Here is a 24,343-nt window from a genome sequence, read left to right as displayed (position 1 = left end):
TGTTACCATGCAAAAGGTAAATGTTTGTATTTCCCTCTGTTCCATAACACTATTCATGGAGCCGTAACAACACAAGTGTCTACACTCTCCAGGTTTGACTGAATGCATCAATTGTTCCTCACCTTCATGAGAGGCTTCACGTTTGAGGTTGAGAAATATTTCTACTGTAAACATCAGACCAAAGAGCACAAATTCAGCTTTCATTTCTCTCCACAGTGATCTTTGCATACAACTTATGACACAAAGGTGAGTCAATATGTAATACAGCAGCAACAAAATCTCTCAATAGAAAGAAATTCCATGTTGTTAATACTTCAGTTACCTCTTTAAACAAAAGATTTTCTGCTGTGCCTGTGAATGGCCATTTCAGTTGTAAGGCTCACAATGTGACTGAACTATCCTGAAGAAACCTGGTCATGAAATGTCTTCTTGATAAACTTGTCTGAATAAGAGTGACCACGAAGGCTTCAGTCTCAAAGCTGTAAACCCTTACATGCATGTGGATGTAAGCATTATGGAGCAGAAAGAACAAGAACTGGTGCAGCTCTGAGACAAAACCTAGTATGGCTTGTCTGCTTAATGTGCTTGGGTTTTTCCCCTGGCCACATAGGAAGTTCTATCTGCTCAAGATACTTGTTTTCAAAGTCTGATTTCTACTCTGATAAAAACACCTACAATTCCCAGTTCTACCCACTCTTACCAACACACCCATCTCAGTGTCATGCATAACCAAAAGCCACTGAAATTTCGCCTGAAATCCTTAATGAACCTCTTCACCTGACAGATACTAGGATGCTCTCTTAAAATAAGTGATTGTTGGCTTGAAATAATGTGGGAGACTCAACAACCCATTTTTCTACTTGCATGTTAAATCACTGCATTATCTAGTTATAACAATAAAAAAGTCTGATTCCCTTCATCAGCCAGAGGTCTAAATCACTTTAAGTTTTGCTATTAAAGAGTCTCCCTAGGTACACTGCTCTGTCACAGATTTCAACTCAAAATCATTTATTTAACATCTGTTTCACAGTAATTTCTTAAAGATTTACTTCCTTTAAACACAACTTGGACGCCTGATCCTCCTTTGTTTCAATCTGCAATATCCTTAAAAATAACAGTAAAAGATGTTATGAATACAAAACCAAAGCTGACACCAATAAATTTCAGTGACTCATTTTTCTTGCATTATTCCTGCTTGGCTGCTCCTAGAAGGAGATGAACTGTAGAGACACTCAGAGGCAATTTAGTGGTATTACAGAAGGACCCATTCAGTCTGGATGGAGAAAGATCCTCTCAAAATCACAGGAATTTTTTTTTCTTGGATGGGGGTGTGTAGTGAGTACAATTTCTCAAGTAAGAAACCCCTGATCACTGGTGGAGCTATGCTTAGAGTGGAGCATGCACCAGTGCCTGGCACACTGTACCTTGACAGCAGGTAATGCATTAATAGAATTGCTCTCTACCTGCTTATTTCAGACTAAAAAGTTGCTATTCTTTCACATAGGAGATTATATTGGCAAAATTTATTGAGGGGATGGGTTACCTCCATAAAACTAAAAATATGTTAAAAGTATGAACATTTGTCAGGTGTTAGAAGTTTTTATGTCAGGCTGCAGTAGTGTTGCTGGGGACTTGTCCTTTTTTTTCCCCCTGGAAATTTCACCTGGGCTGAATGAAAACACTCTGGTTCTGGGGTTTCTGGCAACCCAGACATAAGTAACTTCTCCCAGACTGATAGACATGCAGAAATGCCAAACCAGTGGCTCCTGAGCAAGTATGGATCAAGCAGGAGCAGAGGGCACCTGCTGGAGTTCTGCTGAGCCAGGGATTTGCTGCAAATGCAAAGAGCATCTGCACTGCACATGAGCACATCTCTCACTCCAGGAAATCCTGGACAGACACAGGACCACCTGAGCTTGCTGCTGCCCTCCCCCTGTGCCAGCAGGCCTGCTCCAGGTTACAGCTGCCTGCCCATCCTGCCCTGGCTGTGTCCTTGCTGAGCCTGGGGGTTGGACTGCTCTGCCATGACCTTCCCCAAAGCTCAGCATCCAGAGCAGGCACCTGCCCTGAGCAGCCAGGCCAGGCCACATTTCCAAACAGAGACTAAGCTAATATTGCAAATGTTAACAATTTATCAAGGGTCTTGTAATGTTTGTTGTTCTTGTACTTGAACTTCTGGAGGCAGGGAATTGCGTGAGAATTGTAACTTTGCATTTTCAAAAAACCATTTTCAGATTAGAACTCTTCAGCTGAAAAAGTGTAAATTATCTGATGATCTGACTAGAGACTATTTCTTGTCCAAACACATAGGATAAAAGAGCGTGCAAATGTGACCTTAGAGGAGCTACATTTTCCATTGACTGTCCTTAGCAAGTGGGTCTCCAGCCTCTCACTCCCATGGGAATGTGTAGCACAAGACCCCTAACCTGCTGCCCACTGCCTTTTTCTTGCTTCTCAGCTAGCAGGACCATTACCCCAAGGTTCTCAAGGCTGTGGCAGCAGCAATGCTCTGCATCCCCACAGCTGTTCTCAGCAGCCCTGGCCCCAGCAGGCTGACAGGGGCTGGAGATAGAGGAGAGCTATGCGAGTTCCAGAACATCTCATCTGAATACACCAAGGTTGCTGCTGGTATTTCAGACCTGCACACTGGGCTTGCATGCCCACTTTTTATCTGTTCCTAATGTCTAATAGAACTCTAATGTCTGTAATGCCTATAACTAATAGGAGATACTGAATCTTCCCTAAGTATCTTGCCTCACTTTTATTCTGAGACTATCATGACTACACCACCACTACTAATACGAGCCCTTTACAATCACTAATGGATTAATCTTCACAGCACTGTTGTAGAGATAGAAGACAAAAGCACAGAGATAAAGCAAATTTCTATTTAGGTCAGAAACACAGTAAAAAATGGAAAAAACCACCCCAGAATTTCCAGTTCCTTGATGTTCATATGTCTGCATTGCAGCTCAGACATTTTGCTTTGACTTCTGGCTTAAATGCCTTCATAGATTTTAATCTATCAGAACTGAAATTTTCAATATTATAAAAAAAATTATTTTCAATTGCACAGAATGCTAATCTTCCACAGAAAATCATAATACAATGCAAAAGAAACTGGTTTAGTCAACATTTTTCATGTAATAATTTTGGCAACAGAGCTACCAAAGCAAAATATGATTTTGCTGAAGACTTCATTGTAGGAAATAATGACCTCTTCAGTAAATCAAACTTTCCAACAAATCTATTTATAGGCAAGAAATTATTTGTTCTTTTACTGGCATAAAAATACTAAAAACTTGTGAGATTAGGATCAGATAGGAATCCAGGGGAGGGTGACTGAATCTACAATTAACCCCCAGCCTTCCCTAGGAGTGAGCTTTTGTGTGGTTGTTTTCATTTGCGAACAGGAAAAGGAGTCTGGATTTTCAGAATAACATCTTATTGCTAAATGGTCTAAACTGACTGGCATATGTATGCTTGAATACCAATGAGAAATAGGTCCAAACATGTATACTTGTGGAAATACAACTAAGTTAGTGCTACTGTTCAGTCCTTTTTTGTTCCCCATTCAAGCATATGGAAAAAAAATATTTATTTATCTTAAAGTTATTGAAACCCCCCCCACACTAGATCTGCTCTAGATTTCCAATTCCTTCACTTTTCTGTTTCAGCTACCCTGCACAGATGCTTCATTCTTCAATGGGAAAGGCAGAAAATTAAAATCAATAACTTCATTATGTTTACAGTGGATTTTTTTTTTCACCTGAGTTTTCCCAGTCTTAATGTCTTACTATAACTTAAAAAATCACAGCTTGGTTTTACTGAAATATTCCACCCTTATTCCTTTCAGGCAGAAGGTTAGGAATATGGCAGTGTATATCTTAATTTTTTATAATGCATATTCTGAAAAGACTAAAGCATAAATCTGTCTGCTTTCACAAAATGTCCCTCAGAATATAGTGTAAACAAACATTTTTATAGCATCTTCTCCTGAATTGCAAAAATAATAATTTTTATTTTAAAATGGAACAATTACCATTGATCTTTTAAATTCATATTCTTTTTCTGACAACAAAAATTCTTCCTGAACAGTTCTTTTTGTTTTTTGCATATACAAAAAATAAATAATTGACATTTTGTACTATGTGAACTTCATGTATTATTAATTTGATGGAAATGAACACATGATGGAGCACCTTCTTTATCTTTGTGATTGTTTTCACAGATATGTCAGTAACACTGATATTGAATTGTATGATGTGTCCTAGGGACTGCAACATTTCAACAAAATATCTCCAGAAATATATATGCACCCACAATGTCATCTAACAAATTCACCTTTCATTAAAGTCATCTCCCGTAAATGTGAGCTTGAATTTGCAAGGCAAATCTAAAAAGCTATGAAAGGAAAGCTGAAGATAAAAAATTATTAATATAGAAATAGAGCCTTAGAGATTATTTCTCCTATAACTCTAATGAGACAATAAAAATAAAAATCCAGAGATTCAGCCTTGACGGTAACACAGAACTTTCTTCTCAGGAATATTTGGGTTCTTCATTAAATGATAAACCATGAGCTATTTCTATCTCATCTAAAATTCTGGCATCTCCTGACAATGTATTCTCCCAGTGATATGCACACATGTAATCACTCATTTACATTAATGGGATTATGGGTGTTTTGTGTCTAGGAGAGAATACATTTTAAATTTTTTTTTTTCCTTAAGAGTGGTTGCTTACGATGCACTTGGCAACTGAGATGTATTATGGTTTCTCCCTAAACAGGAATTAAGTCTCTACTGTACAACATGTCATACTTGCCTGAAAGCAAAAATGCTGCCTACTAAGCAATAGACACCCTAATTAAAGTTGCCCAGCATAATATCAGCCCATTAGTTTAAACTAAAGAGAATAATGGAGGTGGTATTAGGATACCACAAAACATAACCTAAGGTCAAACAAAGATTACTTTGCTTTGGGTATTTTTTTTTTAAATGTATATATTACCAACAAATTTTCTGAAGCCAAATATAGGTAATAAAATGCCTGTCAGTTTTTAAGGCTCTGCCAAAGCAAAAATGATACAAAACAGCAATAAACTAATTGTCAATCAGATGCTCTTGCAGGAACGTTTTGCAATAATGAGATATAATAAATATTCATCAAGACAGTCTATAAAGGCACATAGGAGCATATTTTATGCCTGTGTGTAACATATTATGCTGGACAGTTACAGCTGATTGTGGAATGGTAGCAGACTTATAAAGCTTTCCAGCATATTTACAGTCTCTTTATCCCTTATACATAGTCCAGAAAATCTGAATGCTTGTAAATGGTGGGGAAAGGAGGGAGGAAATATTGTGCATTTTCAGCCCAGTCCTTTTCACAAGGCATTCTTTAAGGAGGATGGGAAAAGGTCCAGAAAATAAGCAACCTTGGAATTCCCATTTTCAAACTTCATTTCATCTGTAATCACATCTTTAATGGTGCAATTTCAGACATTCCTGGATTAACTGTTTCAGATTAAAATACTTTACAAACAGAAAAATAATGTATTAAGTAATACAGCTGAACAATAATGATACTGCTGAATAATAATACTGCTGAACTATCACCTGCTAAAATAAATATTCTTGGAGTTGGGGTTTTTTTAATATGATTTTGATCCCAACAATTAACCAAATAAAGCAGTAAATTATCCAGGTTCATTAAAAACCCTTGTTTGGCACTTTAAGAAACAGCCATGTGTTTCAAAACACAGGAAAATCTTCCCAGAAGAGCTGATAAAGGAAGCAGCTGGCAGAGAATTTGGTTTTGTTTCATGACACTCTAAGCAGCACTTAAATTGTTTCTGCTGCACGTCTATCATACAGTCCTTTGAGATATTTATCACTGGAGTCAGGAAAATAAGCATTAGGAGGAGTCACAGACATCCAAATTAAGACAAAGAGCCAAATCCTGCCCACACAGACTACAGCCTTTCCTGAAGCACAGATTTTTCAACACTTCCCTGAGGTCATTCCCAGCAATATTTTCTTGGGTTCCACAAACTTAGCTCAAAATAAAAGTTTCAGCCCTTCCTTTTCTCTCCATCCTTGCCCAGGAGGATGGGCATTATGCCCCATGTAGTGAAGCTGGGAGTGTGCAAGGGTTTCTACAGCTTCAGGCTTCTCCCTCCTTCCTCTGTAGCCCACAGGGGCTGTGCAGAACATCCCTTCAGATGGGCTCTGTCATAGAGGGCTAGAGGAAGGAAAAGGTGATTTAGGGAGCCAGGCTCCTCCCTGTCTGCTCCAAGGGCAGCACAGAGCTGCCAGCTCATGGCACAGACCAGCCCTTGATCAGTTCCCTCACTCCTGTAAACAATCCAAGCACTTTGTTTTGGAATTTAGATTTGAACACAGGAATTTATTAAAAAAGCTTATATTGTGCCAAGGATGCCATCTCAGGCACACCAAATGATCTCACATGGATATGAAAATTTAGCTGCTCTCTGAGCAAACAATCACCAGAAATGCTCCTACATCCAGCACTTTCCCTGTATTTTATTTCTCACCATTTGGAGACTGTGATTGGATATGTTCACAATATAGGCTCATGGTCCAGATTTATTCTAAATTTCTTCAGTGAGATTCACTCCCAATGACCAAATGTAAAGGGACCACATCAGAAAGGATGGATGTATTCAGAACCTGACTGCCTGCATCTGGAAAGCAGAGCTCTGACACAGTACCAGCTTTGAAAGAGCAGCTGGAATTTAGACATGGCATGTCTGTCTATTAGCCAGTTATCTGCAAGTATTTGATAGTTACAAAATTGTCACTAGTCGGTTGTTTGGCTAGAAAACAACAATAGCTGCAAGAAACATTTGAAATCTTTTGCCTGAGTGCCAGCTTTAGTGAAGGTCTGAGCTGTTCTCATTAAAAGTCAGCAGAGAGGATCCTACTGCTTTCAATGCTACAAGCTCAAATCCTGCAAGCATCATTGTGCCACTGAAAGTAGGTCTGTGTAAGAACAATTACATAGCACTGATCCCAGATACTTGAGCTCTCTTCAGCAGTGCAAGACTCCTGTTATCACATTTGGCAGTGGCACTCAAAATAAGGCTTTCACAGGTTTAAAATGGAGATGACAGAATATCTTGTAATGGGACCCTTTGGGTGAATGAATTCCTTTGCTCCTTGAGCAGTGTGATTAGATGGGCCTGACTGTGAAGCACAGAAAGAATGACCTATCTGTACCACAGATGGGAACAGGTTTTTGGAAAATATGTGTTAGACCTCTTATTGTGGATTATGATCCTCCTAATCTTGCACGATTCCATAGCAAGGAATCCAGGCATGAGCTGCTAAAATAACTAGACATCAGGCAATAACTGTAACCAGGTTTTCTCTAAGGAGAAATTAGAAAACTCAGGTAAGACTAAAACTCCTAAAGGTGACAAGTATGAATAGAACCTTCCTGGCCCTGTCTTTGTTATCACTTCTGCCCAGGACTCTTCCACTGGTCCAGCAGGGTTCCAAGCCCTGGCCGTGTCCTGGTGCTCTGGTGAGTGTCCATGGGAACAGCTGTACCTGGACCAGGGTGACACTGGCACATCTGACTCTCAGCCTTAGTCCCACAGGCCCTCAGTGGGCTGGGTGCTTTAGCTGGGCCAGACCCATAGTCTGTTGGGTTTGATCTTCTCTATATTTTATCAAGGCAGCCTTGGGCCACAGTCCAGTAATTGCCAGGGTTCTCTAAATGCCAGGTTGAAAACAAACTCCCATCAAAACTGAGTGGCTCTGTCAAGTTCAAAAGGTGAAATAAATGAATCTTTACACATTATAAGAACAAAATCAACATTCTTCTGTGGCATAAAGTGCCTGAAAAACTAGCAAGTAAAAGCAGGTGTGATGTGCTCCCTGTCAGCTAACGACACTGATAAGCTTGCCATGCCTGGTTCTGCTTCATTTCAAACAGACTGCTGAAAAAAAGGGGGAAAAGCCAGAGCAGAAATAATTGCTGGAGCTTCGAGTTAGCTGAGAGAGCCTGCAGGCTAAGATCAACGCGACTGATTTCATCCTCTTCCTTTTATTTCTATAACCTTAAACGTTCTGCTATTATAAAAGTCATCATGTCAGCTTTCCCCCAAGCCTTAGCAGCGGCCTATTTTAAAATTGTATCAATTGGTAAAGCTCCTGGCTGGAGTATTTTCATCTTGATTTATGGTTTTTGAGCTTTAAAGATGAAGAAAACTCCACTGACCTGATCCGAGCATGCATGTGCATTGTCCCACACATATGTTTATAATCAGACCCTACAGAAACAACACATATTAGGGAAGCTTTAAAATTCCAGCAAAAGCAGCAAATTGCAAGTGCAAACTGTATTTATCCTGTATTTTTCTCCCAGAAAAAAAAAAAAAAAAACAACACCTATTTTGATGCTAAATGTTTTCTTTCTCTGCTTAATATCAGGGATTTAGCACTTCCTGAGGCCATTGATAAGGTAAGGGTCTTAGAATTAAGAAACTCGTAAATCAGTGTAACAAATGTGGACATATAATACTGTGGCCTTGTTCTTGCTTCTAGATCAATGTAACTGATAAAAGAACTCTAGGCTGGTGAGGAAGGGGGCAAAGGGACTTCTGCCTTTTTTTTTTTTTTAAGCAGGGACTGATCAAAAGCAACCCCACAACTTAGACTATTCCAGCAAAGCAGCAGCCATCCAGCACTAACGCATATTGCTTCCTTTTAAACACTTGCAGCATGGACCCCAGAGAATGCATTATTAAAATGTTCAAGAGGATCATATTAGGGCTTCAGAATAAATACTAACTTCCCACAATAATCTTCACACATTCATCCATAGGGAACGATGGAATAATGACCCTTTGAATTTGTAATACAAAGGAGAGGCTTTTCTTCTCCCCCTCTCCTTGCCAGCAGTGTGGTGGCATTGCACACTAAAGAGCCTCCTGCTAGAGCAGAGGTTAACCCAGGAGTGGAGGCACTTAGAGAAAGGAACTTAATAGAAAAAAAATGGTAGCTAAAGCAGGGAGATGAAGGTAAGGTTTCCTCACTGAATGGGGAAATACACATTACAAATACAACACACTCCTAGTGCTGTGGGGTCCTGGAGGAGGGGTGAGCAGTGGGATGCCCAGGAATTACCTGTCATGCTGCTCACATCAGCCCATCACACAGGGAAAACACACTCCTACACATAAAGGTTTGAGCATAAGAAGCACTTCTGAAGTCCTCTACTCAGATGATTCAAATTTTTGGTATGAGAAATAATCCCAGGTAAGTTAACTACCAAACCCACTATTTCTTATGATGGGGGTAGAAGAGAAGCTCAACCCAAATCTGAGAAAATTCTCTTGGGACTAAGTTTGATGGTCCCCTAAAAATGATCTATACCTTCTCTTCAGACAGATAGTAGGTCAGGAAATGCTGTTTTTCTTTGGAGGCAAGCTGGTCACTGTGTTTCTGAAACAATTCTTTTTCCCCCGTCTTTTTTCTCTGCTTTTGAGAAATGGCTCGACAGAGCTCACCTTACCCAGGGAGATGCTTGATAGATTGCACATGAAAAAATCTGATCTACCCCTTTTCCCAGGACAGAATTGTTCCCCACAAAATACTTCGTATCCATTATCAAAGGAATTAAAACATGCAAATAGGAGAAAGGTCTGCTAAGTTATCCTGTTGCTTTGAAAGAACCTAAAGGCACAATTTATGGCAAGTGGGAGTCTTTTAAAAAACAGCAACTGCTTTAGCTGAGCTGGGGGAAAGAGAGGCTGTGCATGCAGTCAAAGCCATAAATGCTAGCCTTGGTCTGAAAAAAGGTAATTGTGCTGCGAATGCTGACAGGTCTGACAGAAAGTGTCTTCATTGAGAAATTGCATTTTGAAGTTCTTCCCGTTCCTTCAGAAATAAATGGACTAAAGCAACAGGGCTAGCTCTGACAGGAAGCGGGGATTCGGGACTTCAAATACAAACATTATGAAAAACAAGCAACATCTGCAAACAGTAAGTACTTATTTATATTTTATGGAGTGTGTGCTTGGGATTTTGACAGGTTTTTAAACAGAGCCTATATTAGGCCCATACAAAGGCGAGAATGTCCCTTTTTAAAAATACATTATGCTGCTGAAAAGCAGTCTAAATCTGCAGTCCAAGCCTCAGGTGAGCTCTGACCCCTCCTAACCTGGTCTAACAAAACACACATGTGGTGTTTGCAATAGAACAGTTTACTGCTACTTTCTCAAGGTCAGGACAAGACAGACACCTGAGGGTTAGTATTCAGCAAGCTTTTCCCTCAGCTGCCAGAATGGCTTTGAACTTTTCCCTTTTGAACAAATAGGAAGTGAAACTGTGAGGAAACAAGTGCTTGGAATCAGAGAGGCACACATACCAAAAAGAGAAGGGAACCTCCCAAAAACTATACAGATCTTTTTTAAGCAAACAAAAAATAATCTGAGCCAAAAAACAAACCCAGCCTGACATCCAATTTAAGGGCTTAAAATTATTCTGTGTGTAGTTTTGAAATTTTAAAGAACACTCCTTTTCAGATGCTACCCCTGATTTTTTTCATATAACAAATAATAACCAGTTGGCAGGTATGGTGCACTGTGCGCTATAAAATATTTAGTAAGGCAATAACGACTCCCTGGGCAGCATAAGAAAACCGCGATTATATTCAGAGAGAAAGCCATGAACAAACAGAGGGGGAAAGAAATACAAAGAAAGATAAAGGAAGGCCTTTCATCAGGTCTTCCTGTCCAATAACACACTCAGGCTTGATCCATATGTTTTGAGAAAAATCAAAGTGTCACGACTACCAAAAATGTCAATAGCTCCAGTAAGGAATATTGTCTAACATTTTCTATTACACTGTTGAAGAATTTGCCTCCCAGCGCAATTTGGAAGAAAAGTCTTTTATTTCTAAAACACTAAAAAAACTGAACAAGGCACACTTCTGTGCAATGTGTAATACAATAATGCTGTGGGCTTCCAAACTATTCTGGAAACTGATACTTTGATGAAAGTGAGTCCTTCTCCACAACTCTCATATTTTCTGTCCTCTGCACATAGACAGGGCTGCGAGGCACATCCTGGGCACTGGGATCTAATAGCGCAATACATTGCTCACTGGGAAACTGGAGAAGGCAAACTTTCATCAGCCCTAATATTTTTATAATCCTGCATAATGACCCACAGGATTGGCTAACCTCCCAAAATGGAGGGGCTTGAGGGCTGTCCAGGAAGGGAGCATTAATTGCACTTTGCTCCAAGCCTCTGTGTGCTGTTTGCATCCCCGTCCATAGCTTGCCTTTAAGGACATCCCATTTCTCCCTGTCATCTGTAAACAAACAATTTTATTGCTGTCTTGGCAAAATGTAAACAAAACTTAGCACCTTGCCCTGGGGAGAGCTGCAGCTAACATATGGTTTGTCTGTACCTTGGTGCACAATTTCTTTTGTATTTGTCTTTTCCAGTACCCTTCAAGTTCCAGAGGGAAAAAAACACATCAGTGCTGCTGCTTCTTTATCCTGTGGAATCTAAACTAGAATTGAGCGTGTTGCAGGCAATCAATATTACTGTGAAAATTAGCCTTTATGACTGAGCCACTGCTTGCTCACAGGGAAAAAGAAAAAAAAACAACTGGCATGAGTACAGGGCAGCTACCAAACCATTGCTGTGCACCCACCACAGCTTAGCTCATCTCCTGTGGTTCTCTTCCAGAGGGTTTAGCACCCATCTGAGGGAGAAGTGGCACCAGAGTCAGAGAGCTACTCAGCACTGTAAAGGACGTAGAATTAACCACTTGGGATTCTGCCCTGGAGCCTGCAGCCGTCCCCTGGCAGGAGGAGGGAGCTCACTGCCAAGCCAGCAGTGGCAGAGGTGCTGCTGTGGCACTGGGGGGGCTCAGCAGGTGCTGCTGGTGCTTGGCACAGCCCAGAGCAGCAGGCACAGCAGGCCCCTGCTCCTGCCCCACCGACTGCCCTGGCAGGATAGAGGGCAGGACCACAGACAGCTGGGGATGGAGTGCTTGCCCTGCAAGGGTGGCCTGGGGAGCTGCACTCACCTGGCCAAAGGAAGAGAAGACCTTGGGGGACCAGACAGCAGCACCCAGAACCTTTGAGGGGGTTAGCAAGGAGATGGAGCCAGAGCCAGGCCACAGTTGCACATGGTGGGAAAACGTGGGCAAGAGGTGACATAGGGACTGGAAATGAGGAGAAATGAGCAAGGGCACAGGTTGCCCAGGGAGGTTACACAATCTCCAACCTTAAGGGTTTTCAAGACCTGACAAGAAAAAACCCTGAATAACAACTTCAAAGCCCACAGCTGACTGCTTTCAGCAGGAGGTTGGACAAGAGAGCTCCCAAGACTCTTTCCTACCCAAATCACAGACCCCTCATGAGTTACTCACAGGAAACCCTTTTACTGCAGTGAGACAGATTTCTGGAATAGGATTAATGCAAAAGCATTATTTCACAATCTGGCCTTTGGCATACTATTTGTCATTAAACTTCTGTACTCACTTAACATATTCTAGTACAGTATTTGCACACTCTGACATGAACACATCTTCTTATATCCAGAAGTGCATTTTCTTTTCAGAAAATCCAGCAAGGCTGCCCTGTCGATATTTGGTTTTATCATACAGTGCAAAGTTGCTTGTTTTCTACCTGTATGTTATTAAGAGGGAGAGCTAACGCAGCAATGGACGTTTTAGTCAATAAACTAAAAATTGATACTCATCACATTAATTAGAAGATATTCAAAAGTGAAAATAAATCCTGCCTGCCTAAGCAAATCATGCGATGAGCAGAAGAAATGTCGCAGAATTTATTTGGTAGAGAATAAACAATAGAAAATAACTATTAGTGAGATATGTGCAATTAACTAGTTATCAAAAAAATGTGACTCCATGTTGACAAATTATCCACAAATAGAGTGGGAGCTCGTGTATCTATTTGCTGTTTGGAATTACTCAGCAAATGGATCGTGTCAGCAAACTGCTGCCAGGGCTTGGCTGTCAGGTTTCTCACCACAACTATTACTTTGAATATAAGTCCTGTGGGCAATCAGCTACTTGTGCTCAGCACCTCCTCACCTGAGTCAGGCAGCATTTTCCCTCTCTCCCTGCTGAATGGGCTTAGCAGATTCCCATGCTAGCAAGGAATGCACTAGACAACCACATACCTTTGACACCACTAATTTACAATCATGAGTTCTGTCTGCAATTTTTTTCATTCACAGACAAGAGCTCATAATGTTCCCAGGAAGTGAACAAAGATGGAGGAAATACTGCCAAAGTCACTTGCAGCTTTCACTTGAAATATTACAAAAAATTTTTTCAAGTATTCACACATAGCTAAAAATAACCCTTCTGAACTTCCTGCTCTATTCATAAGCTATACTCCAAATAATAAATTTTAAAAGGATCATAGAATCCAGAAAGGCTTCCTTCCCTTATAATTGGATTTAGGGGTTTTTTGGCTATCATACAACCCAGACATTGCTTATGAGTCTGGCATACAAAGGAAAAATAGCCAGGAAGGGTAAGATTTGACCAACAAGCCTAGCTTCATATTCCTCAATCCCCCATCCAAACACATGCCAGGATAGGGGTCCTGTTCCTCCCAAGACCAGCTGCGTTTCCAAAGGCATTTGAAGGCATCTCTACTTTGTCACCAGCATTTTTATTTTCAGTTCCCTGCCACACAGCCTGGTTTTCCTGTGGGTCCAATAGCTGTGCTTGCAGTGTACATCCCTGTAGCTGGAACACACAAAGACTGAGTGACATGATAAGCATTTCAACCACTTTTGCTGCCTACATTGTTTTTTGAAAAGAAGTCTAGCAAGAGATAGCATGGTTAAGATCTCAAGCATAATATAAAACCAGAGAGATGACACTGTCTTATTCCTTCAGAGGAAAAATGGTCCCCAGATGACCGAAATTTCCCTCTAGTCAGCGTCAGTAAACAGCAACAGAAATAAAAAGTCACAAGGGTACAATTGTCATTAGTATGTAAATTTTAAAAGCTCAGTCAAAAATATCAATACTTTCCACTTAATTTATTACTATATAAAGATGGATGATAGTAAAATGAAACATTGATTTTCAATGCCCTTTAAAAATTGGTGATGAAGACAATACTCAAGGACAACTACTTCAAAATACAGACTTAAAATTAATTATTGTATTTGTTTTTACAAATGCTTGTTCAGTTCAATCCTATTTGATTGCTTCTTTTTTTGTGTGTTTTTTTTTTTTCTTTCTTTTAATGAAGTAAAGGAATAGACTACTTATGTAAAGAGCCATTTCAAAATTGATTAGATATAAAGACAGGTTAGCATTTTTACAGTATTGACAGAAAACCATTAACCAAGCAGCCTATAGACACGGTCACTGAAAGTTAATCGAAGGGAATAGTAATGCGGTGGGGATTTGCGTGACACTCATACAAGCTCACTCCTTCTGTTCACAGATTTTGGTTGTAACTGATCTCTGAGATGCATTGAACTGTCTCTTTTCAATGCTGTGTATAATTACTTTTTGATTATAAGCATTGAATTTAAACATTTTTGAGAGTGTGTAACTGCTGTCACATGCTTGTTTCTAAAATTACCTACAGCATCTCTAGCCTTGCATAGACACTTGATTTAAAGAACAGTAAGCAGTCTTGGGTAATAGCTTTTCTTTGATTATTTACCTTTCAGATTGCTTGAGTATACACTGTAAGATAAGGCTAATACTTTAAAGGAAACAATACTTTGTGGGCATTTTAGGTCAATGGTTCTGAACAAATTCTGTGCCACCCAACAAATATCACATGCTTGCAGCAAACACCTTCTTAATAGTGACAAATTGCAATTAACCCCTTTTTCAAGTGGTAGAAACAAAACACGGAGAGCAAACTAAATAAAGGGCCTGAATATAGGAACACAAAATTTAGTAATGGAGATAGCAAATAACCACATTTTCTTATGCATGTATAATCACACTGCAGATTATTAAAATCAGGAAAATGCAAAAAAAATTTTTTTACCCTACTCCACACATATTACCTTAATGTTACCTTTGTTTCAGTTTAGCATTCTTAGTGCATTACTTAAAGAAAATAAACCCCAGATAGTTTTTTGTTTTCATTTCATTAAAAATACAGGCATCAACTTCCATCTCTGTATGTCATCAGTCAGTCCTATGTCGCTGTCTTGGACCTTAAAAGTTTCTTATCTAACTTGAAACATTTAATCAGTTAGCAACCTTGCTAATCTTTCTAGAAATAGTTAATTCTAATAATTAGGCTTCTGATAGTTTTATTTGACAATATTTGTAATGTCATGATCTTAACACAGACAAGATGAAACCAGGTTTGAATTTTATTTACATTTCCTACCCCTGGCTTACATGCCCACTAGCAAGGTTGCAGCAGAAACACTGCTGAGCTGGAGAACAACGTCCTTGTGAAACTTATTTGTTTCATAATCTTCTTCTCACTTAAGAAGAACAAAACCCCAAAGAGTAGAGCATTCTGAGACAACTTCCTGAGATACCATGAGGGGAAGCCCTGCTCTGCTCCAGGCCCTTCAGGAGAAAACCCCTATGCCTGTGTCAGGTTCAGATGGGAACTGACCACAGCGAACCCATCCAGAGGGACCAGTGTGGAAAAGTTTTTATCTTGAGAAAAAAGCCTTTTTCACCTGCTCCTTACCTGGAGGCAGTTTTTAATACAGCAGGAGGAGGCCAGTCAGGCCCTGCTCCCTCCTGAGCTCGCATTGCTCAGTTGATGGGGATAGGCAAAGCCACCCTACAAAGAGCCCCGGCAGCAGCTGTGGCTGAGGGGCTGCTGTGCTAATCCTCCACAGAAAAAGGCAGAGGCCATTTGCCATCACTGTTGCTCCCAAAACATGCCCGGGATTTTTTGCTGAAAGTCAAAATATGGCCCTGGGCAGTACAATTCTACAATCTGGTCCTTAGGCAGAACAGTAATGGGGAATTTATAGCAGAGTCCAGTGAGAGAGACAAATGGGTGATTAGGACCAACATGAAACAAAAGTCTATCCCAAAGCTTTGGGAGACACAGCTGACTCTGCTGACCAAAACAACAGCAGGATTCATTTCTCCTGATTAGCTCCATCACACAAATATTCTGCAGAACAACTGCTCAAGTGCTGTGGGCTGTAGCACACCTGGCTGATGGGACCCTCCCAGCTCTGTGCTCTCAATGCATTTCAGCTGTAAGGGCATCTTGAAGAGAACAAAATGAGAATATTTCTTGTCAAACTGAGAAGTGGTTCAGCCTGAGGTTTGCATATGTGGACCATGCTAAAAGGCTTGGTGTGAAAAGAGTGAAATTGTTTCCTTATTTGTCTTGAAAGGAAAACAGGAGGGAAAAAAAAGCAAAGATGCCAAAAGCTTGGAGGCATGCAAACTCAGAAACACAAACTAAAGGCTGTCTCAACCTGCAGCTGTTACACAAAATATACTCAAAGCCTTCCCCAAGTAAATATCTTCCTTGCCTGCCTCTTTATTAGCAAATTCTATGAACTCTGACCCAGCTTAGAAAAATTTAATATTTTCCCCCTAAATACTTTTTAAAAAACATATTCAAGGGGCCTGGTGGAGTCAGGAAGTCTGGAGAGAGGTAATTTGACATCTGAATTATTTCAAGGCCAATATGGAAAAGTATTCAAAGGCTTATTTGGACATACATCAGTCAAGAGACCGCTTCTACCGCAGAAGAGATGGTGCTGGAAATGTAGACAGCTTTCAGAAAGCTGTGAGATAGGGAATTATGGCAAATGTCACATCTCAATCTAAGATGTCTATGATTAAGAAAATTATCTTGGTAATAGGCCTATTTCCACACCTGTAAAAGCATTTAGAATTTATTAAGAATGATAAGCGTAAACAAGGAACATGGTGTAAAAGCTTCCCTCTGCTAATTTGGCTGCACTGATTAAGATTTTATGTGATGCTTCTAAATTGGAATGTCAGCCCCACACTTTGTGGAGAAGCTTCACCAGTCAAGGCCTGCAGTGCTCTGGTTTGGTGGCCTTTTAGGGCTCTGCTGCATTGTGAGACAAGGAATATTAACCCATCATTTCTTTCATTTAGAAAAAGCCTGGATGACTCAGTTATTCTTCATTGTCCATGCCATATGGCTTAAAATAAAATGGCCAAGCTTCTGATTTGCCTCCTCTTAAGGTATTTCCTGCCACAAAAAAAAAAAAATAATCTAACTATCTACTATTAAAATTTGAAAATAAATCATGGTTGTAATTGTGCAAATCGGTAGTACCATTTTGCTAAGAGACACTCAGGTTGTGTCTGAAACTTAATCAGCAGTGGAAAAGGAAAAATAAATTATTGATTTTCATTTCTGAAAATTATTAGCAATAGCACATGACTAACATCTACTTATCAGGGAGAAAAGAGGTGCACAAATCCTGGACTTGCCTAAGGTGTCTTTTTGTAAATAACACAGCCCAGTTCCTCAGCCTTTGGGCTCGTGGCTGGGCTGTTTCTGCAGGAATCCTGTCACAGGCACCTCCACCACGCATCCATAGCAGCAGCCAGGGGTTTGTCACCCCATAGCCCAGGGCTGGGGAATGTGCTCAGCTGTACCTGTCCTGGGATCAGCTCTGGCATGGGATGGCTGGAGGCAGGTTGTTGTCATGACTCACTGCCACACAGTACAGACATTTCCAACTGCCTTATTCAGGCACACATTTGACACACATTGGCTGAGCCAGCAGAGCCACACCTCGGACTGAGCGAACACAGAGCACCCAAAAGCCCCCATGCACACACACACACTTTATCTTTAATTGCCCAAGCAGCATGTACATATTTAAAATGACATTTCTCATCTACTGATGTGGCTGCATTTGTGGCATTCATCACCTAATATTAATGAGAATATTAGACATTATTTAGCCTAAGGCCCTGTGCCAGCAGTCCCTCCTGCAGGCAAGAAGCATTGCCTGGATCAGGTCTCCAGGTCTCAAACTCAGTTCTGTGGCTGCCATCTCATTTCAAAGAAAGTTCTTCTTTTCTTTTCACTGGATTTACACACACAAACCTACTACTTACTGATTTGTTCTTTAAATAAAAAAACCAAACCCCATATATTTTCTGCCACTGGCTTTTTCTTAGTACAAGCAGCTCTTCTTTCCTTCTGCTGAATTTTCTATTTTCTGGCTCCCTTGCTCAGATTCCAACACAGAAACCTGAAGTACATCAGAAATATCCCCTTGTCCCAGTACAAAGGTGCACTTTGAGGATCAGAGCTAATCACACACTGGCCAGTGGTGGATTCACCCCCTTGCCTGGCTGTTGTCCTGTGCATCTGGTGAGAGATCTCCTGGGTCAGAACCAAGCCATGGCAATGCTGCCTGCCTCCCCCCATGGAAAGGGAAACTGGTGTTAAAAAGAAATCTGCACTGTCAGCTGTAGAAACAGATGGGCTCCCTGCTTCAGCACCACTTAGCAGAGGGGTGAAAAAGCTCCCACAGGTTGTGCCCTCTGTCCTCCAGCAGCCATTTTTCTGACACTGCTTCTCCTTCCCATCACCTGCCACCATTTACATCTCAGCACAGCAAGAGGAGGCAGTCCCAGGCCTTTCCCTGGAGGTCAGCTTGGCTTTAGCCTCCTCTCTGTTGCCTGGGCTCAGTCCTACTATTATGCTTCACAAATATGTTATCCACCAGCAAATCTCTTGCTAAAGGCTCACTAATGCAGGGCTGATGGGAGAGATGGCTAATGCCTTGTTGCCAAGTGATTTCCACTTTAATTGCATTTTAAGTCTCTTTTAATTGATCCTTTAAAAGTCTTCCATACTGTAAGCAGAATAGTTATACAGTGTGTGTCTTATTAGTGCCCTCACAAAGTATGTTCTGCAGGGGATTTTGCTCTGGCATTCTGGCCTTTCTATTCATTAATTTGAAGGAAAAGATTAGCCAATGATTTGGATATTACTGCTTAACTGGTGGCTCTGGATTTACAAATCTTTTCCTTCCATTAGAATTTTTTTTTTAAATTCCACATACGAAATACAGTGCATGACACCATCCTAATCCTCACTAATAGTTTCTGACCTTTAGCTGCAGCCATACATTCTCCTGGGTTTTCAGGAATGAACCCCAACATTACACTGCATTGCAAGCTGTTTCATCTCTCTGCACACTCCCAAGTTTAAACTTTCTGCTCTCTGCTGGCATTCACAAAGCCCATATATATTAAGACCATACTTCCATTGATTTCACTTTTAATATTAAACAGGCAGTACATGATACCCTCGGTATTGACTCTACCAAGTCCATTAATGACCCTTTTGTGGCTTCACTTTAATTTACGCTTTGAAGGAAAACTGCTGTATTATGAGTCAGGGGTGAAAGAGAATATTGCTTATATTAAAGATCTGTATAAAAAGAATATCATCTTTGACCTACTAAGTCAAAGTTGAGCACTCAAAATAATTCCTACTGTAAGCACATGAAAAATATTATTATGGAATGCCCAGGCTTTCATCTGACAAGGAAGATTTAAGGATTTCATTGTTTATGTACATAAGAGGAAAAGGTCTTTAGATTTTTTTGTTGCAGCCAAGCTACAGTAGAGCCAGAGTTGTCCAAAGTCAGAATATATATTTCTCTTTCAAAATCCATGTAATTATACAGATCTGAAGTGTCACACAGAGTGTACCAAAAACATCAACTGTTCAGGGAGACCTCAAGAACTTCAACCTTGCAGGTCACATTAAAGACAGAGTTTCAAAACTTCCCCAGTCATGCTGGTTTAAGTGAAGCCCTTAATAATTCAGTATAGCTCTGGATGTGTGTATCAGACCCTGTGGTAGAGCTATGCACATTGTAATGAGATAGGAGCAGATTTGCATTACAGTGAAGGATGACATGGGCTAATGGCTTTGGCTACAGCATAAAGTGTGAGATTTAAATTGACTAAAGTGAAATGTAAGGGTGAGATTTGCTTGAACACAGTCATCTGAGGCATATTCCTTCAGACTGCCCGAGGGAAGAAACAATTCAGAAAGGACACACAGGATCCTGTCAAGGAGACAGAGCTCTGCAACCTGCTCTGAAAGGGCAGCTGCTGGGCACGAGCAGAGGAGCCTGCCAGGGCTCCAGGTCCCAGGCTTTGCTATTGCACCTTCCTTTAGCTGCTTGTCTGTAAGAAGCCTGAAGGCTCCTACTACATTCCAAAAAGGTGCTTGAGACATGGGGCAGACACAATAAAAAAGGCAAAATGCTCATATGTCAATGGCACATCAAGAGATGCTAAAGGAATTTAAAGGTAAAGGACAGAGTCAGAATGTGGTTCAAATCAAAAAACTTCTAAGTGAGCAGGCACAGAAGGTGCCCTGCAAAAAGCTGATGAGGCTGTATAGCTACTGCATAAGCAATTTCTAGTGTGACTTATAATAAAGACTTCTTATTTAGAATATTGCATTGAACTACAAAAAAAAAAAGGCAAAAGGCTAAGGAACACTTGAAAAATTTCTCCAAATAACAGTTGGAAAGAGTTGAAATATTAACAGTTGCTGGTCCAGTGAAACAGAACTGCATGGGATGACAGCTATAAAAGGTGTAATTATCACACATTGCTCATGAGCCTTTCCAATTTTCAGTACCATCTCTGCCAGCCTAACTTCAGCTGTTGACTACAACCTTGAATTGGAAAAAGACAAGCAAACTCATCTGAAAATGAATCTACTGGAAGGACAGTATTTTTCTGTAAAGATCAAAGGCATATATACGTGTGTGTGTATAAACTGCATCTGGTACCCTGTTTCTTTTCATCTGCCCAACACTCAGTAACAAAATTATATTTAGACAAAAATGTACCTTAGCATTTTCCAACAGAGACCATGCTGTAAATTCTCAAGCAGGAATCCTCTCCCTCTCCCCCAGTCCAGCTCCTCACCCTCAAACCAACTCTTAACTTCCATTAACTGAGTCCTACCTCAGCTTGGAAATCAAAGCAAGGCTTTTTTTAAGGTGAGCAAAGTCTGGACTCTTTCAGTCAAACAGCAATAACCAAGAAGTCTGTTACAGTTCTACTGACCCATTTCTAGCCAGCAGCTTCAATAACCAACATAAAATCTTGCCAAGATGCAGCTGGAAAAAATTTCACATAACGTGCTATTCTTTTTTCACATTTGTGAATGCCTTGTAAAAAATCTTCAGTTAAAAACCGATTGTGGATGAAATGTCTCAGTAGCCTGGAAGAAACAAGGCTACTTCTTGTTAAGGGGGCAATGGAAGGTGTTTCAGTCTTCTCTGGAATTGCACTACTGACTTGGACTGGTTTATAAGAGAAACAGACTGAGATCAATTAAATAGCAAACAACTCACCTTCCTGAGCCTGAGCTCAGTGATTCTTACAGTGAATAGCACCAGTGAATTGCAGGGAACCAGTGCTTTGCCCTATAAATACTTTAACAGAGAACTGCATCCTTCTAACACCTCACAAAGGAAACTGTTAACTGAATCCCTTCCTATACATCGGTGTTCTGTAGCCATGTTCCTGTGTGAGAACATTGAAGGCTGAGAAAGAAAGAGCAAAGCTGCTGAACAGAGCTCATGCTCAAACCAAACACTTTGTGTCCCCCTGATAAACATTCCTGTCCTCTCAGCAGCTACTCTGCTCCTCTCTCCTGTGTGCAGGGAGACACAGAAACCTTGCAGCAATGGCCCCACCAGCCTTCCTTCCATGCAGGGCACAGACATCACACCTGAAGATTCCCCTGCATTGGGGAAGCTGCAGAGCCTGGGATCCTGTGACTCCCACCACCCTCTTCAGAAGGTGATGCTGCCAATTCCTGCAGAGTGAGGACACAATCTCTGCAGGGTAGCCACAGCACCCAGTGTGAGTGGGAGCCCCTGCAGGTACCCTTAGTGCATTGGGACACTCCTGCACTCCTTGGTGTGTCAGTACACATGGAGAGCTCACTGCTGGAGTGATTGTACTCATCATCAGCACCTCCTGTCTGCAGCAGAAAGCCACAGAATGAACTGAGATCTTCTCAGGTGAAGTTAACCTGATGTTCTTCACCTACAAGCACACACTTGGTGTATGGGTACAGCCCTGAGCTGACTTACAGTAGGCTCCCTGAAACAGCCCCAGTGTGGCCTTTGGGCCTTTAGCACCACATGCTTTGTTTTACAGGGCTGCTCTGATTGGGTTGCATGGCTTTCATCTGTGCAGGCCTGGCACTGTGGGGCCAGGGACAGCAAAGGACAAACACAGCACCTGGTGAGGAGACCAAATCTGCTCCCTGGAAATGGTGCCAGGCAGAGTCTCTGCTGGGATTGGGATAGGGTTCTGTTATCACAGGAAGATAACATCAAGGGATGCTAGAAGTTATATGGTCCATATTCCTCCTTTTCTCATTGTGTAACCAGAAATCACATACCTCCCATGACCCCCCCAGTATTTGGACTATATTCTGTCAAGATGTCACTGTTTTAAAACAGAGGACTGAGTTGTGCAGCTCTTCCACAATAAATGCACAATTGCAGTAGGAATTTTTGCTGAATGAAAGACTGCAGACTTCAGCCTATTAATTTTACAAATGTCTTGTCTTCAAATGCTACAGTAATTAGCTTAACTCCTTCACACTTTAAGATGCTTTAAAGTGTGCTACAGGAATGCCTTAGATTTTAGGGCAAAGCTAATTTAAACTTCACTAGCAGTATGATCTCCTGGGATACTGCAGGCAATGTTGATTTTTATCCGCAAACTCTTCTCTTAACTGTTGCCAAGGTTTTAGATTTTATCATAATGTATTCACAAATATTTATGGAAACTATAACTCAAATATGCGCTGGCTAAAATTAAACATATTTTACACAAGGTAACATCAGTGCCAGTTTATATAAATAAGTGTTATTAGCTGCTTCAGCAGGCTTATTTGTCATGTTTAGGAAGAAACACCTTTAAATCCTGACAAAGCTGTCTTATAAAAAAGAAATCTTAAATCTGTGGTTGTGGCTTACTTGCCAAGACACCTTTTCAGTGTGTGGTAGCTACTGCAGCAGTGGCCACACTGCTCAGAGCAGGGGTTGCCTGGCCTGGGGCAGCTCCACAGCAGAGCACAGCAGGGCAGGGCTGGAGCTCACACACTTGGGGAACCCCCTGGCTCTGGATCCCATGTGTTTCTAAGGAATGAAAATTTTCCCATGATTGATCTGACTATGGGAATACTTCGGACACAGAAATGATGCAGGTAAAACAATACTCATTGAAACTTGTTCAGAGAAAATAAGGAAACGCAATATGAGAACAGGTCAACTTCTGTATGTTACAGATACGGAACTTGTTCAGTGTAATAAAAGAATCATGGGAAAAGCAGAGGCAGAGGAAACAAAGCAAAGAAGGTACTCAACATTTCCATGGCATATAAACCTAAATTCAATATTTTAAGTGTGAATATTTACTGTTAGCCCTGCAACCTCAAAAATGCCTACAACATATGCATGTCATTCATGATTTTCTACAGTTATAATTCTGCATGCTGCTCAAGTTGTTGGGAGAAAATTTGTGGAGACAAAAGGCAATACTGAACAATGGCAAAATTAACTTTGCAGTAACCAAAGCTGAATCCAACTCTGCTTCAGATAAACACAGATAAATGGATTTATATATTCTTTGCACTTGAGTTTATATTTAATCCAAATTACACTAGCTAAGGGCTTCCCCCTGCAAGGACAGTACAAATGCAATAAATATTTGATCTCATTCTGCTTCTATTTTAGCTCAGCCTGATTAATTGTACCTGGAAAACGCTCTTGTTAATCACATAGCATCTTCACTCCTATGTCATTGACTGGTTTTCTGCCCACCCTACATTTCTTGACAGGGTGAATGAGCTTATACAGAAGCTTGTGCAGTCACAGCTTGGATTTAAGGTCATGGCATCACTGAATGGTTGGGGCTGGAGCCACCTAGTCCAAACCCCATTCTCAGCAAGGCCACATGGAGCCAGTCACCCAGGACCACATCCAGGTGCATGTACTGGACCTTTTATAGATAGTTCTTCAGCCAAAAGGAAGGTGAACTCATCTGAGTTTCCCTATTGGAAAGGGAATGGTTATCAGGCAGAACAGATAAACAGAATACATGAGTTATAAAAAGAGCACATCTGGTATGGTATGCACTTAAAATGAACATTTCCTCATCAGTATGTGACAGTGACCACCTCACACTGCAGTCACCTGGATGTGTGGAACCACAAGAAGCCCTCAATGATTGACAGAGCCCACTAAGCTGCAGCAACAAAGCTTCAGACTTGTACCTGTAGACATCCATGGGTGCTGAA

This window comes from Agelaius phoeniceus, chromosome 12, assembly GCF_051311805.1.
Source record: "Agelaius phoeniceus isolate bAgePho1 chromosome 12, bAgePho1.hap1, whole genome shotgun sequence".
NCBI lineage: Eukaryota > Metazoa > Chordata > Aves > Passeriformes > Icteridae > Agelaius > Agelaius phoeniceus.
This window is presented reverse-complemented; position numbering follows the sequence as displayed.